We start from the raw sequence: 12,739 nt of genomic DNA, 5'->3' as shown, positions 1-12,739 counted from the left end.
GGAGGGCTGTGCGGCCCCCCAAAGAAATGCCACCCCACACCATGACTGACCCACCGCCAAACCGGTCATGCTGGAGGATGTTGCAGGCAGCAGAACGTTCTCCATGGCGTCTCCAGACTTTGTCACGTCTGTCACATGTGCTCAGTGTGAACCTGCTTTCATCTGTGAAGAGCACAGGGCGCCAGTGGCGAATTTGCCAATCTTGGTGTTCTCTGGCAAATGCCAAACGTCCTGCATGGTGTTGGGCTGTAAGCACAACTCCCACCTGTGGACGTCGGGCCCTCATACCACCCTCATGGAGTCTGTTTCTGACCGTTTGAGCAGACACATGCACATTTGTGGCCTGCTGGAGGTCATTTTGCAGGGCTCTGGCAGTGCTCCTCCTGCTCCTCCTTGCACAAAGGCGGAGGTAGCGGTCCTGCTGCTGGGTTGTTGCCCTCCTACGGCCTCCTCCACATCTTCTGATGTACTGGCCTGTCTCCTGGTAGCGCCTCCATGCTCTGGACACTACGCTGACAGACACAGCAAACCTTCTTGCCACAGCTCGCATTGATATGCCATCCTGGATGAGCTGCACTACCTGAGCCACTTGTGTGGGTTGTAGACTCCGTCTCATGCTACCACTAGAGTGAAAGCACCGCCAGCATTCAAAAGTGACCAAAACATCAGCCGGGAAGCATAAGAACTGAGAAGTGGTCTGTGGTCACCACCTGCCGAACCACTCCTTTATTGGGGGTGTCTTGCTAATTGCCTATAATTTCCACCTGTTGTCTATTCCATTTGCACAACAGCATGTGAAATTTATTGTCATCAGTGTTGCTATATATATATATATATATATATATATATATATATATATATGTATATGTGTATATATATTGTAATGTTTACATAGTCAATTTTGTGTGGCTTTGGTAACTAGTGACAACCACACCTATTTTGATCAAATGACGATGTTTGCGGCTCATATTGAGGTCACGTGGATACATTTGGGTTCCACCATATCTTGGCTAGTAACGTTAGCTAGTCTTTTCGGGCTGTCCGACTTTTACTTTACCTCCTGCAAAATGTCCAAACTACAGTTGTTGAATGTGTTTCTTACCAAGCGACTAACTGCGGCTGCTGTGGAGATATATGTGGAAGTGGAAAAAACCATAATAGAATACGATAACGAAATTTCCAGTTCGAAGGAGGAGATCAAGCGTTTACGGCGGCTGCTGGATTTGGTTTTCAATCCCGAGATAAAATTACATCGAGCAGGTTTGTAGCAACTACTGTGCAGAGTCACGATTTGAAACGTGTAACATGGAATTAGAAAACTAACAGTAATTTAATAGGATACATGTATTAGGCCACGGTCCACCGCTTCTTCAATGGGGGGCAAGTGTAATAAAGATAATCTAACGTTTTACCTAATGATATATAAGGAGGGCATTTGCACAACATGCCTCACAACAGCACTGACAAAACAGGAAATGCCCTGACCATGACCTGACGGCCAGTTTCGCATAACATCTTGTGACTACAGACACATAGACATGGGTCAGCAGAAACACACATACACACACACACACAAGCACCCATCCCTGAGGGCTGGGTGACAAGAACAAAGAACACTGTCAAAGACCAATGAGGAGTCGACACCACCCAAGGACCGGACCAGCCCACTGCTCAACGACCAGTCAGGAGAACGAATCTACCAGACTCAACCTACGTCATCACATTACAGATACAATGTATAAAATGAATACACAACATGTTTCGGGGCTCTCTCTTCGGCTAGTTCCCTAAGAGCTAAACGAACGAGTCCGTGCACGCTCAGCCAAATATCTTTGTCTCATAATAAACAGCCTTACTATATACTGAATCCACCTGTCCCAGTGTCTTGACTTGGTCTCCTTCTCAAATAACTTTCATCAACACAAGGCATCACTGAGTTTCCCAAACAATAGATGAATTTCTAAATCTTTTTGAGCTATCCACAGATTTGCAGATCACTGATTAATTACTTTATGGAAGGGAGGGATTTGGTGAGCACAAGACATTGCGAATATGTCTTTTCAACCAAAAATACGTATTTAACTCATATGGAAGGAAAAGTATTCGAACTAGGTCTTCTCCTACCTGGGGTTTGTGAATACTCTCATAGTCGTAACGAACATGGGTCAATGCATGTGCATCGAATGGTTTATTCTGGATGACTGACATGGGGTGATGTTTTGAAGCCACATCGCCCCCATATTGTAAAAATAATATTTTGGAAGCAATATAAATGCATTTATTCATGTCTGCATTTGGTTCTTGCCACGTTTATTCTATTACAAACACCTTATAGGAGAATTCCACTATTTAGGACCCTAATCTGTATATATTATGTAAATGCAATGTTGTAGAACAAGGGTCTCCAACCCTGTAACTGGAGAGCTTACACTCCAGTTGTAACTAGCTTGGTTCAGTTTATCAACCAGCTAATTATTATAATCAGGTGTACTACATTAGGTTTGTAGTGAACCTACAAGATGCTAGCACTCCAGGAACAGGTTTGGAGAGCCCTGTTATAGAAGGTCCCAAACTGAATAAATGTACTTAATTAGCCTCATTATGCAGGTCTTTAATGTTGTAAACATGAAATTGTGTCATACCTTACTTGATCTGCAAGGTTATAATGCATTTTGTTAAACTCGTGTGATATTTTCCAGCATGTAAGTTGGATCAGAAGCATACTAGCCAGGTCCACAATGTGTCCACTGTAAACTAGGGCTGGGCAATAAGGCCTAAAACTGATCTTGATTTCTTTCAAATGTATGGCTAATTCATGATATCAAAAAGCTTTGCTGTACAAATAAAGGTCAATACACTGCATTTCAAACAGTCAGGAATAATGAAATGAATTCAGGGAATGGAAAATTATACCTAGGCTAAATATAAGCCTTTGACAACCATAAGACCCACTAATAATTTCATTATTTTTTCAAAGTAGTTTAACCTGCTTTTTTGCAATAATCAATAATCTGGCTTTCAAGTCTGTCTATGAAAATGTCCTTTTTTTGTTACAAATGTTACCAGAACCATGCGCATTCACTAATAATGACCGACTTCTTGTAGCAGGCATTATAGAAACTCAACACAGGTCTCATACACAATCTATCAACTACAAGGCCACGTGCTAGTGAATAGCCAGCTAATCTTTACATATCAAGTCTAGCCATCTTGGATCTATTTGCTTGCTAACAAGGTAGAACAGTTGAACTGTTATGAATAGACCCTCCTGTCCATCTCCAACTCTTTGAACAGCAGCCTGTTCACTTTGTTTAGATGTGGATAAGAACATGCTTATTTCTCAGAATGAGAACGAGTTGCCAATTCCTTATATAAATGCATATTTTTATGATCATTGCACATTTATAAAACAGACAGCTAACACAAGTCTGTGGCTAAAATACTGCTAGCGGTATCACAATTCAGAGCACGACAAACTGAGCATACATTTTCTACCTGTTCATTGATACTCTCGTTTTTGTTGGGTCTGCTCTGTTCTACATTTTGTGAGTTGGGACATAAAAAGGGTAAGTTCTCATCTATTACAGTAAAATAATGTCTCCTAAGCATTTGTGTCCATTTGACTGATTCTGTTGAATCAAGCCTCAAATGCAAATAGTGAGTTAAACTGCTTCTTGTCAGAGAGGAAGAAGTGAATCTTTTGCCTTTGTTGTGAGTGGTAGGGGAGGGTCTTGATGTCTGTGCGAGTGGGAAAGTGCACACAGCATAGGAGGAGTGAAGGAGACTACACCAAAAAGAGACAGAACGCTCATTTAAAACAAATTTAAAAAATGGGCTACATGCATTTAGATCAATACACGAAAAACATACATTCAAATTAATTTGATATATCGCCCAGCCCTACTGTAAACACAGAGCTTCTAATCTACCAAGCAAGCGAATATTCTTTTATTTTTTTCAAACTACTACACTACCAACTTGTCTGACTACAAATACAAGGAGGCAAGGCTTATTTATTTGAATTGGAATACACAGACGAGGATCTTTAACGGATCGAGGATGAGGGAGAGAGACGAAGCAGAGGCTCAGGCAGATATTCAACTAGCAGCAGATGCTCGACTCACCATCTGGGAACTGGTGGTGTACCTGCAATGCAAAGTGAAGCCCACTGAAGGCGAGTGTCTTTGCTGTGTGGATTGGGACCTGCTTATGCCAGCCTTGGAAAATCTAGAATTGTCCAGCGACGAGATAGCGTTGTCCGACGAGCCCACCATACTATGTAATCATTGACAATTACTTTTCCAACCCTTATAAACCCAGCAGTTGTAGAAATGTTTTTCTGTGTACTGAAAATGAACTGGAAGAAGAGACCTTGACCATAGGGACCTAATGGCCAGCTGTCAATAAAGTAAGTACAGTTAGTTTGTATGTGATAAATAGACTTTACAGTATTATAGGCTATATGTCATGAGTCACCCATATGGTCATCAGTAGACCAACCTAGTGTTATTCTGCTTCCGCACAGCGAGCTGATGTTTTTATTATTTATTTTTTTAGGCAATATAGACTTGTGGCTTACAGAGTGGTCTTGGAATGGGAATTGAAAAGCGAACGACTTGGATGTAGTTAGAGACGAGTGTTACCCAGTTGTGTTGTCACCATCCGTAACAAGTACCCCTCACCCACCGGTGTCTACACTGGATTCAAGGAGGCAGATTAGTGCTTTCAGTATCCTTTTGAACAACCTTCCACCGATGGCTCATTACCTTTCCCTCCCCTCTCTATTCTCCTTTTTGCATTATTTTTTACTTTATACTGCAATTCTACTTTTAGCTGCAAATGTGTACAAGATCAAATAGTCCTTACAATACATGTAACATAGCCTTGAAAAATCCACACTTTTGGTTTCTTGTGACAAAAAAAAGACAATGCCAAATCAGTCATTTAAACATATAATTGAAAGCATTATTGATAAGCAGTATTATTTCTGTTAACTATATATAAAACATATTTATCATTGCACTTGCCTAGGTGGTAAGGGTAACGCATGGTAGATCCCTGAGGTGGAAAGTGTTGTGCGTGGGTTTGCCTGTTGTGGACTGGAGAGCAGCAATCTCAATTCTGTGATATCTACAGATTCTGATGCAGTTTTTCCATGGGTTCCAGGTTGGCTTTTGGTAGGTGAGTAGTTGATTTTGGTAAACTGGATATCTCAGCAGCCATGGGCAACCCACTAATTTCTGTGCTGCCACTGACATGAGCCTGCATATCATGGATAAATAGAACTGTATCCACCCTAGCCAGCATCCCACACTATGTATTCTACACATTAGCCTACCCAATAATAGAACCATGGCATTACTCAATACAGTGGCTTCGTGTCTACCTCCAGCTCATGTTCAATTTAGGGGTGATTTCACATTTGAAATTCTGTTCCAGGGAGCATTGGTGACATTGTATACAGAAAATGTTTTGCTTTTACAAGACCTATACATAACTGTTTCAGGATGTGATGTGAGACGCACATTCTACATGTTGTAAGCTAGCTAGATAGCTAGCTTGTTTACATCAGACAAAAAGTTCCATGTGACTCACCTGTGTATGATATTGCGTTTCACTCATGCGTTATAGACCTAACTATAGGTAGACCTAGCCAATCAAACAAATGCTACAGGATACGAATCATACAGGGGATATGTGAAAACTGCTTAAGTCATCTAATGTTGGCAAATTGTGTTTTTCAGAATGATATAACAATATTAGCGAAGCACAACATGAAAATAGCTAGATGTTTTTATATAAAGTAAACACACACTTGTGAGGCTGGCTAGGTATCAAGCAAACTTTTAGCTAACATAAGCAAAATAACAACAGATTCAGTGTCCCGCACCTTTTATCAGTGATGCTACTTTAGTTGCTAGCTAACTTTATAGCATATCTCATCTCAATTTCTGCTGGTCCTAGTCAGGTGCAGCGACATCCTTCAATGGTTGGTATAGCTGTTTTCTTAATGTGTTTTTACCAATAATTTTTCTTGTTGGTGGTTGACAGAAGTCGTCATCAGAGAAGGGCTCGCTACAAACAAGTAGGGCCAACGCACAAAGTCTGTGGATGGGCGTGTTTATGCGTCTTTGCATAACCACTAGCCAAAGCCTCAGTAATTCTGGGTCTTCCAAAGGAAGTCTGTGAAACGTTATTGGACTAGCTATGTTTTGTCACTGCAAAATGGTTTTGTTAGTCTCTTGAGTTGATTGATACTAGTCATTTGCAAACATTTCTAAAAACCTGTTTTTGCTTTGTCATTATGGGGTGTTGTGTGTAGATTGATTGTGGGGGGGACTATTTACTCCATTTTAGAATAATGCTGAAATGTAACAATGTGGAAAAAGTCAAGGGGTCTGAATTCTTACCGAATGCACTGTATATCTAGCTACAGAAATAAGGCAGATCCTGCTTGTGGTGCCTGTTTGAGTGTTTGTTTAATTGGCTACTGATTCCATGAGCACCAAGCCTCAAGCAACCACTCGTCTGATAAACAATTTCACAAATTCGTCTGTTTTTAATCTTTGCTGTGGTGTAATAAATGTTTAACACTTGTTTGTTAGGACAGCCTCTGGTATTACTTATCATTTATTTGGTGTTTACAGTGTTCCAAATTGTCAGAAAATAATCATAAGTATGTAGCTACAGTTGAAGTTGGAAGTTTACATACACTTAGGTTGGAGTCATTAAAACTCGTTTTTCAACCGCTCCACAAACGTCTTGTTAACAAACTATAGTTTTGGCAAGTCGGTTAGGACATCTACTTTGTGCATGACACAAGTAATTTTTCCAACAATTGTTTACAGACAGATTATCACATTTCCAATAGGTCAGAAGTTTACATACACTAAGTTGACTGTGCCTTTAAACAGCTTGGAAAATTCCAGAAAATGATGTCATGGCTTTAGAAGCTTCTGATAGACTAATTGACATCATCTGAGTCAATTGGAGGTGTACCTGTGGATGTATTTCAAGGCCTACCTTCAAACTCTGCCTCTTTACTTGACATTATGGGAAAATCAAAAGAAATGTTCTTCTGTACAAACAATAGTATGCAAGTATAAACACCGTGGGACCACGCAGCCGTCATACCGCTCAGGAAAGAGACGTGTTCTGTCTCCTAGAGATGAACGTACTTTGGTGTGAAAAGTGCAAATCAATCTCAGAACAACAGCAACGGACCTTGTGAAGATGCTGGAGGAAATGGGTACAAAAGTGTCTATATCCACAGTAAAACGAGTCCTATATCGACATAACCGGAAAGGCTGCTCAGCAAGGAAGAAGCCACTGCTACAAACCCTCCATAAAAAAGCCAGACTACGGTTTGCAACTGCACATTGGGACAAAGATTGTACTATTTGGAGAAATGTCCTCTGGTCTGATGAAACAAAAATATAACTATTTGGCCATAATGACCATTGTTTATGTTTGGAGGGAAAAGGGGGAGGTTTACAAGCTGAAGAATACCATCCCAACCGTGAAGCACAGGGGTGGCAGCATCCATGTTGTCGGGGTGCTTTGCTGCAGGAGGGACTGGTGCGCTTCCCAAAATAGATGTTGTCATGAGGCAGGAAAATTATGTGGATATATTGGAAGTTAAAGCTTGGTTGCAAATGGGTTTTTGATATCTCGATGATAATAATCAATACGCCTTGACTAATGCCCAAGGTTTGTAAGACAATGGGTTAAATAATTAGGCAAGGACTCAGCTTTCCGCAAAAGGTTTCTGTAGCTTTATTCAGAGAACATTCTAAGGTCAGGATAACAAAACAGTCATTATATAGTTCTTGCTTACTTACGCACATGCATTTACACACAAACTGTTGGTGACCTGCATCCCCCATTGACTTCCCACACTGTTTATCACTATCCAGCTCAGCCTGTTCCTTTCCCTCAAGGTTAGGAACCCCTTGAAGTTTTACTCCCTTTACCATCTGGCTCCTGCCCTCTACACTAATTACATACACACATTTCTTTCCCTCTCCAGTGGTTCCTGGACTTTCTGGGACTAATCAGACCAATCGATCACTACATTGATCATTACATTGATTATTCATTAACCATGCTGTATGACTAATAATTCATCATGGTTTATTGATTCATTTACCTTTATTAGATAATAATCTTATCAGTTTTGCTAATGGACAATGACCCCAAACATACTTCCAAAGTTGTGGCAAAATGGCTTAAAGACAACAAAGTCAAGGTATTGGAGTGGCCATCACAAAGCCCTGACCTCAGTCCTATAGAAAATGTGTGGGCAGAACTGAAAAAGTGTGTGCGAGCAAGGAGGCCTTCAAACTTGACTCACTTACACCAGCTCTGTCAGGAGGAATGGGCCAAAATTCACCCAACTTATTGTGGAAGGCTACCTGAAACGTTTGAACCAAGTTAAATAATTTAAAGGCAATGCTACCAAATACTAATTGAGTGTATGTTGTAAACTTCTGACCACTGGGAATGTGATGAAAGAAATAAAAGCTTAAATAAATCACTCTACTGTTATTCTGACATTTCACATTCTTAAAATAAAGTGGTGATCCTAACTGACCTAAGACATGGAATTTGTACTAGGATTAAATGTCAGGAATTGTGAAACTGAGTTTTTAAATGTTTTTGACTAAGGTGTATGTAAACTTCCGACTTCAACTGTATCTGTGTAAATTAGGCGGGTTGATCGAGGGACATGGTTAGTTTAGCTGTCTGGCTAACTGTAGGCAACATAGCGGGAACATAAAAAAATGATATTACTTTTTCGTTTGTTTAACATTTGGATGCTGAAAGTAACGTTAGCTAGCCATCAGTCAGCCGCCATCTAGGCTGGTGACAGCTGGCCTGTGGCCCTGCCCAGAAAGACCATAAGGCCTATATTGTGGGTTTTGAGGTAGACTTGATCCCCAACAGATTTTCTAAGCTATTTTCACATTCCTTCCTAGCGACGAAATGGAACATTAGTTCACAATGTTGATTCACATATTAGTGTTATTTAACATGGTAAATCATAGGAATTTGACGTTTTTAGTGTAGCATGATAGCAGGTCAAGCGTCTGAGGCTTTAAGATTCTTTGGGAGAATCCGATATAAAGGTATCCGGTTAGACTGCTCCAAACTCAAATGCACATAAGCGACAGTACTTCACTGCCAAGCGTCTATCCAATATACACTGAGTTTACAAAACATTAAGACCACCTGCTCTTTCCATGACATACAGTGCATTTGGAAAGTATTCAGACCCCTTGACTTTTCCCACATTTTGTTACGTTACAGCTTTATTTGAAATTGGATTAAATACTTAAGTATTCAGACCCTTTACTCAGTACTTTGTTGAAGGACCTTTGGCAGCAATTACAGCCTCAAGTCTTTTTGGGTATGACGCTACAAGCTTGGCACACATGTATTTGGGGAGTTTCTCCCATTTCTTCTCTGCAGATGCTCTCAAGCTCTGTCAGGTTAGATGGGGAGTGTCGCTGCACAGCTATTTTCAGGTCTCTCCAGAGATGCTAGATCGGGTTCAAGTCCGGGCTTTGGCTGGGCTGCTCAAGGACATAGACTTGTCCTGAAGCCACTCCTGCGTTGTCTTGGCTTGGCTGTGCGCTTAGGTTCGTTGTCCTGTTGGAAGGTGAACCTTCGCCCCAGTTTGAAGGTCTCTGTACTTTGCTCCGTTCATCTTTCCCTCGATCCTGACTAGTCTCCCAGTCCCTGCTGCTGAAAAACAACCCCACAGCATGATGCTGTCACCACCATGCTTTACCGTAGGGATGTTGCCAGGTTTCCTCCAGATGTGATGCTTGTCATTCAGCCCAAAGCATTCTCTTGGTTTCATCAGACCAGAGAATCTTGTTTCTCATGGTCTGAGTCCTTTAGGTGCCTTTTTGCCTACTTCAGCGGGCTGTCGTGCCTTTTTACTGAGGAGTGGCTTCCGTCTGGCCACTCTACCATAAAGTCCTAATTGGTGGAGTGCTGCAGCGATGGTTGTTCTTCTGGAAGGTTCTCCCATCTCCACAGAGGAGCTCTGAGTGACCATCAGGTTATTGGTCACCTCCCTGACCAAGGCCCTTCCATGATTGCTCCGTTTGGCCGGGCAGCCAGCTCTTGGAAGAGTCTTAGTGGTTCCAAACTTCATCCATTTAAGAATGGAGGCCACTGTGTTCTTGGGGACCTTCAATGCTGCAGAAATGTTTTGGTATCCTTCCCCGGATCTGTGCCTTGACACAATCCTGTCTCGGCGCTCTACAGACAATTCCGTTGACCTCAAGTCTTTGGTTTTTGCTCTGCCATGCACTGTCAACTGTGGGACCTTATATATACCGGTCCAAATCATGCCCAATCATTTGAATTTACCACAGGTGGACTCCAAATTGTAGAAACATCTCAAGGATGATCAATGGAAACAGGATTCCACCTGAGCTCAATTCCGAGTCTTATAGCAAAGGGTCTGAATTCTTATGTAAATAAGGTATTTCAGTTTTTTATTTAAAAATTTGCAGAAAAATCAAAACCAGTTTTTGCTCTGTCATTATGGGGTATTGTGTGAAAACATTTTGTTTATCCATTTTAGAGTAAGTCTGTAATGTAACAAAATGTGGTGAAAGTCAAGGTGTCTGAATACTTTCCAAATGCACTGTAGACTGACCAGGTGAATCCAGGTGAAAGCTATGATCCCTTATTGAAGTGGATTTAACAAGTGACATCAATCAGTGTAGATGAAGTGGAGGACACTGGTTAGAGACGTCTTGAGACAATTGAGACCTGGATTGTGTATGTGTACCACTCAGAGGGTGAATGGGCAAGACAAAATATTGAAGTGCCTTTGAACGGGGTATGGTAGTAGGTGCCAGGCACACCGGTTTGTGTCAAACTGTAACACTGCTGGGTTTTTCACGCTCAACAGTTTCCTGTGTGTTCCAAGAATGGTCCACCGCTCAAAGGACATCCAGCCAACTTGACACAACTGTGGGAAGCATTGGAGTCAACATGAGCCAACATCCCTGTGGAACGATTTCGACACCTTGTTGAGTCCATTCCCAAACCAATTGAGTCTGTTCTGAGGGCAAAAGGGGGGTGCAACTCGATATTAGGTAGGTGTTCTTAATGTTTTGTACACTCAGTGTAAATTTAACATAAGTGTACCAACTAACCATGTAAGACAATGGTTAAGGAGTTAATCATTTTGAAAGATTCTTCTTTCCTTTTCTTCAGACCTACATCAGCTCTATCTCCCAGATGAGGTTTCTCCTGAGCAGCAGCACTGTGAGCAGGAGTGGAGCCCCAGTCTGAAGCAAGAGGACCCAGAGCCCTCACAGATTAAAGAGGAACATGAAGTCTGGACCAGTCAAGGGGGAGAACAGCTTAAAGAGCTAGAGTCTGATACCAAAGAGTTAATATTCACTCCCTCTGTGGAAAATCTGGAACCACCTCAGACCTCACATCTTTTCCAAATGCAAATTGTGGTCTCACCCACCAGTACAACTAAAGAGATCAAGATGAAACCATGTCACATTGGTGAAAGCTCTTCTTGTCATGTTTGTGGTAAATGTTTTGACTGTAAATCTGGTCTGGAAAGGCATATGAGAGCTCATACTGGCGAAAAACCTTATTGCTGCAGTGAATGTGGCAAATGCTATAGTCAGATAGGAAATCTGACAGTGCATAAGAGGGGACACACAGGGGAGAGATCATACAGATGCTTTTTGTGTGGAGAATACTTCATCACAGCATCCCAATTAAAATAATAATAAAATAAAATAATAAAATAAAATATAATCACTCACACGCAGGGGAGTAATATAATCCCGGGGCCATCCAAAACCAAATCTCGTTTGTGCACTGGTAACAGTCGTGAAACGAGGGAGGGACCGTATCAGTGCAAGGAATGTGTTAAATCCTTCAGGCAGAAGAGGAACCTGTTACGGCATATGAGGAATCACACAGGAGCAATTAATGCAGCAAATGCTTCAACTGGAGTGGGAAAAAAAAATATTACATGATTTACAGAGGAGGAAATGTATTTTGTGTCCACATTTTAATGCTCCAGCAACGAATTCAAAGAAGTGACATCACATCAGTGCAAGAACTTCAGAAAATGGTTTAGAAAGATTGGATTTGGATATCTTGAAAAGTAAACGAGAAACACCTTATTCACCAGAGGGAGGAAATTTGAACGTGTCATTTGTTTGGATCACTATGAGTTGACTAATGGACTTGTAGAACATTATCAAATTATTACATTATCACATTTGTTGTTTTTGGCGAGGATATTTAGGATTTGTATGCAGTCTCTAACTTTTGTGAATAAAAGTTGTACAGCTGTATTCTAGAATATGGTGTGTTTTTAAAATTGACCGTTGAAATCTAACATTTTGAACCTGGGGATGATCACATTCCCAGTCAATCCCCATCTAAATTGATCATGCGTTTCTGTTTCCTTCAAGTCAGTTTAGAACAAATGTTTATTTTCAATGAGGGCCTAGGAACAGTGGGTTAACTGCCTTATTAGGGGCAGAACGGCAGATTTTTACCTTGTCAGCTCAGGGATTTGATCTTGCAACCTTTTGGTTATTAGCCCAACGCTCTAACCACTAGGCTACCTGCCATTCAAAGTTGACCTATTTTGCATACCCCACCCTACTATGAGACATCCATGTCTTTATCACTATAAAGATAAACGGTTGAGTTTTATATAATCTGAAAGATTACA

At 41.2% G+C, this 12,739-nt stretch overlaps 1 long non-coding RNA gene across 1 annotated transcript; it reads left to right on the top strand.

Annotated features, from left to right (window-relative positions):
- Positions 1-10,939: 10,939 nt before the first annotated feature.
- Positions 10,940-12,353, top strand: LOC106567548 (uncharacterized). Its single transcript, XR_001320097.2, has 2 exons — positions 10,940-11,120; positions 11,242-12,353. It is a non-coding gene; the product is annotated as an uncharacterized lncRNA (long non-coding RNA).
- The last annotated feature ends 386 nt before the right edge of the window (positions 12,354-12,739 follow it).

The sequence above is a fragment of the Salmo salar genome, chromosome ssa13 (assembly GCF_905237065.1).
Source record: "Salmo salar chromosome ssa13, Ssal_v3.1, whole genome shotgun sequence".
NCBI classification, from domain to species: domain Eukaryota; kingdom Metazoa; phylum Chordata; class Actinopteri; order Salmoniformes; family Salmonidae; genus Salmo; species Salmo salar.
The sequence above is the reverse complement of the archived record's forward strand: the minus strand, read 5'-3'. Positions and strand labels throughout refer to the sequence as shown.